We start from the raw sequence: 4,458 nt of genomic DNA on the forward strand, positions 1-4,458 counted from the left end.
GCGAGCTTGCCCGGTATGCCGTAGACGGCGGGATATGGATGATAGTGACCCTACACCTGTCATACAGCCATGAGGCATACCGGATAGCGGACTCAATAAATGCAGCGCGGACGCGGCGCGTTGTACTTCGGGCCTCGCGGCCCAGACCCTTCCTACGTAGCGTCGCGGCGTCGCCGAGGAGTGAATCGGCCGTCGAGAAACCTTGGTCCGACAAATGCCTCGTGAACCGCTGGGCCTCGCGGCCCTTGCCTCCGGGAACGAACGAAAGAGCGGGACGGCCCGCTATACAAACACGACGTCCTCGGTCCGCCGCGGCGGCTCCGGGCGCTTATCCGTGCATCGCGTCGCGGCAGAGCAGCGCCCGAGCCCCGGCGGCAGGCCTCGCGTCCGTCTCGGATTCGGTTCCGAGCGCGAGTGATTCTATTAAGCGGTGAACGGCGGGCGTCCGCGTCCCACGAGACGACGGCGGGCGACCCGAGAACGGTCTTTTCGATCGAGAGCGAGCGAGCGACGGGCGCCGAGAGCGGCGGCGCCGGTGCCGACGAACGGCGGCACCACCTTGGTCCCGACGCCCGACCCCCGGCCCAGGGGCGGGCCTCGCAGTGCGCGAGAGATATCTGGTTGATCCTGCCAGTAGTGATATGCTTGTCTCAAAGATTAAGCCATGCAGGTGTAAGTACGAACTGAACGTAAAGTGAAACTGCGAACGGCTCATTAAATCAGTCTTGGTTTATTTGGTCCTTGCGAGAGCTAACGTGGATAACTGTGGCAATTCCAGAGCTAATACATGCGACCGAGCGCCGACTCCGGGAGGCGCGCTTTTATTGGTTCGAACCCGACCGGGCCCGCGAGGGCCCGTCTCTTTCGATGACTCTGGATAACCACGCGGATCGCACGCCTTCGCGGCGGCGACCTACCATTCAAGTGTCTGACCTATCAACTTTCGAAGGTAGGCTACGGGCTTACCTTTGTGATAACGGGTGACGGGGAATCAGGGTTCGATTCCGGAGAGGGAGCCTGAGAAACGGCTACCACATCCAAGGAAGGCAGCAGGCGCGCAAATTACCCATTCCCGACACGGGGAGGTAGTGACGAAAAATAACGATGCGGGACTCTAACGAGGCCCCGCAATCGGAATGAGTACATTCTAAAACTCTTGTCGAGTATCCATCGGAGGGCAAGTCTGGTGCCAGCAGCCGCGGTAATTCCAGCTCCGAAAGTGTATGCTAAAGTTGTTGCGGTTGAAAAGCTCGTAGTTGGATGTAGAGCGCGCGGCGCCGGTCCGTCGCAGGGCGTGCACCGGCGTCGCGGGTTCCGCCTGTCGGCGCCGCCCGCGGTGCTCTTGACCGGGTGCCGGGGGTCGGGCCGACGAGTTTACTTTGAAAAAATTAGAGTGTTCAAAGCAGGCCGCCCGCCTGCATAGTGTCGCATGGAATAACGGAATAGGACCTCGGTCTCGTTTCGTTGGCGTTCGCGGGAGCGAGGTAATGATTAAGAGGGACGGCCGGGGGCGTCCGTACTCTGCCGTCAGAGGTGAAATTCTTGGACCGGCGGAAGACGAGCAGCTGCGAAAGCGTTCGCCAAGAACGTTTTCTTTAATCAAGAGCGAAAGTCAGAGGTTCGAAGACGATCAGATACCGTCCTAGTTCTGACTATAAACGATGCCAACTGGCGATCGGCGGGCGTTACCATGACGACCTCGCCGGCAGCCTCCGGGAAACCAAAGTCTTTGGGTTCCGGGGGAAGTATGGTTGCAAAGCTGAAACTTAAAGGAATTGACGGAAGGGCACCACCAGGAGTGGAGCCTGCGGCTTAATTTGACTCAACACGGGGAAACTCACCCGGCCCGGACACGGGAAGGATTGACAGATTGACAGCTCTTTCTTGATTCTGTGGGTGGTGGTGCATGGCCGTTCTTAGTTGGTGGAGCGATTTGTCTGGTTAATTCCGATAACGAACGAGACTCTGGCATGCTAAATAGTTACGCGACCCTCGGCGGTCGGCGTCCAACTTCTTAGAGGGACTAGTGGCGTTTAGCCACACGAGATCGAGCAATAACAGGTCTGTGATGCCCTTAGATGTTCGGGGCCGCACGCGCGCTACACTGGACGGATCAGCGAGTGCGCCCGGGCCGAGAGGTCCGGGTAACCCGTTGAACCCCGTCCGTGATTGGGATAGGGCCTTGCAATTGTTGCCCTCGAACGAGGAATTCCCAGTAAGCGCGAGTCATCAGCTCGCGTTGATTACGTCCCTGCCCTTTGTACACACCGCCCGTCGCTACTACCGATTGAACGGTTTAGTGAGATCCTCGGACCGGCCCCGTCGCGTGCCCGGCGACGGGCGCGGCGGTGCGCCGGGAAGACGACCGAACTTGATCGTTTAGAGGAAGTAAAAGTCGTAACAAGGTTTCCGTAGGTGAACCTGCGGAAGGATCATTATCGTTGTCCGTGGGGTGCGAGGCCCCGTTGCTTTTTGATCTGGCGCCGTGTCCGCGAGGATTCGGCGTCGCGGCGCCCCGCGCTTGGGCGCCGCTCGTCGTGAACGAGACCGTCGTGACAGAGAAGGGCGGGCGCTCGACGGCGGGCCGGGGATGGCCGTCGTCGGGGCCCGCCTTCGGAGAGGGACCGAGACCGAACGCCTCTAGGTCGGTTCCCTCGGCGGCGTCGGCCTCGAGCGAGCCGGCGCCGAAGGGGCTGCTAGGCCCCGCGAAAAACCGTGGTGAGCGAAGCGATGCGGAGTTGTCCTAAGAGCAAAGAGAGTACGACTCTCGACGGTGGATCACTAGGCTCGCGAGTCGATGAAGGACGCAGCTAAGTGCGAGAAGTAATGTGAATTGCAGAACACATTGAACGTCGATATTCCGAACGCAAATTGCGGCGTCGGGCAAATCCCGGCGCCGCGTCTGCCTCAGGGTCGGCGTGACGCGATGCGCGAGGCGGCTTTGGTAGGAGCCGCCCGCGGCCGAGACAAGCCTGGGAGTTTGGGCGTCGGGCCGCGAGGCCCGTCGCTCCGAGGTAGACCGGCGCGCGCCCGCGTCGGGGCCGGACCCGGTCGCTCCGCGACTCGGCCGCCGTTGCGATCGCGCCTCCGGGCGCGGTACTGGCGGTCGTGGCGCGGCGCGGCTTTGGGCGGTGCGGCCCCCGGCGAGGCGCGCGGCGGTGACCGGCGGCCGACGAGGCGCCGGCAGAGGTACGACTTCGACCTGAGTTCAGGCGAGGCTACCCGCTGAATTTAAGCATATTATTAAGCGGTGGAAAAGAAACCAACGGGGATTCCCCGAGTAACGGCGAGTGAAGCGGGATCTGTCCAGCGTCGAACCCGCGCGTTCTCGAAGCGCGCCGGAATGTGACGTAAGGAAGAGCCCCTGCGACGGCCGGCGGGCGCCGAAGTCCTTCTGATCGAGGCCTCTCCCCCGCGAGGGTGTCAGGCCCGCGAGGGCGCGCGCCGCCGCCGCTAAGGCTCTTCCCGGAGTCGGGTTGTTTGAGAATGCAGCCTGAAGCGGGTGGTAAACTCCATCTAAGACTGAATACGGTCGCGAGACCGATAGCGAACAAGTACCGTGAGGGAAAGTTGAAAAGCACTTTGAAGAGAGAGTTCAAAAGTACGTGAAACCGTCGAGAGGTAAACGGGAGGGCCCGTCCGGGCCCGGGCGGCTTTCAGTCGGGCGCGGAGGCGCGTCGCGGCGACGGGCGGAGGCGCGAGCCCCGTCTTCGTCGGGGCGCGCGTGACGCACCGGCGCACTAGCCGCGCGGGCGGGCCGCGACCGGCTCGCGGTCGGAGAGAAGCGCGCTCGGAAGGTGGCCGTCGCCCTCGCGGGCGGCGGTGTTACAGCCGGGCGCGCGGAACGCCGGCCGGGGGCCGAGGTGACGGCGCCGCGCGCGCCGCCTCTCCGGAGGCGGCGGGCGTTCGCGCGGCCCGGGCTGGCGTCGGGCGTCGGCGGTACCGTTCGCGGTGCCGGCGGCGGCCGCGTCGTCGGGGTCGGGCGTTCGCCTCGCGCACGGGGTCCGCGGTCGTGTCGGCCACCTTCCCGACCCGTCTTGAAACACGGACCAAGGAGTCTAACGCGAGCGCGAGTTGTCTGGCGGTACGAGACCCGAGAGCGAAAGGAAACTGAAGCGCGTCACGGACGCGCGAGGTCGGATCCGGCCCCCGCGCGGGGCCGCGAGCACGACCGGCCGACCGCCGCCGCGCTGTCGGGGCGGCCGAGCGAGAGCGTTCCCGTTGGGACCCGAAAGATGGTGAACTATGCCTGGGAAGGTCGAAGCCAGAGGAAACTCTGGTGGAGGACCGTAGCGATTCTAACGTGCAAATTGATCGTCCTACCTGGGTATAGGGGCGAAAGACTAATCGAACCGTCTAGTAGCTGGTTCCTTCCGAAGTTTCCCTCAGGATAGCTGGCGCTTTTTCGCAGTTTTATCTGGTAAAGCGAATGATTAGAGGGCTCGGGGACGAAACGTC

General features: G+C 63.1%; 3 non-coding genes across 3 annotated transcripts in view; all 3 read left to right on the top strand.

Annotated features, from left to right (window-relative positions):
* Nucleotides 1–614: 614 nt before the first annotated feature.
* Nucleotides 615–2,438, top strand: LOC145459965 (small subunit ribosomal RNA). Its single transcript, XR_013921645.1, has one exon. It is a non-coding gene; the product is annotated as a small subunit ribosomal RNA (ribosomal RNA).
* Nucleotides 2,439–2,762: 324 nt separating this feature from the next.
* Nucleotides 2,763–2,916, top strand: LOC145459939 (5.8S ribosomal RNA). The gene has a single exon (XR_013921621.1). It is a non-coding gene; the product is annotated as a 5.8S ribosomal RNA (ribosomal RNA).
* Nucleotides 2,917–3,198: 282 nt separating this feature from the next.
* The window catches only part of LOC145459932 (large subunit ribosomal RNA), a 3,734-nt gene continuing 2,474 nt past the window's right edge, over nucleotides 3,199–4,458 (top strand). Inside the window, exon 1 of the ribosomal RNA XR_013921615.1 lies at nucleotides 3,199–4,458. This exon is cut by the window's right edge and continues 2,474 nt beyond it. This is a non-coding gene — a ribosomal RNA (large subunit ribosomal RNA).

Source organism: Botryllus schlosseri, unplaced genomic scaffold (genome assembly GCF_051294905.1).
Source record: "Botryllus schlosseri isolate E-star unplaced genomic scaffold, Bs_hap1 Bs28a, whole genome shotgun sequence".
Lineage (NCBI taxonomy): Eukaryota > Metazoa > Chordata > Ascidiacea > Stolidobranchia > Styelidae > Botryllus > Botryllus schlosseri.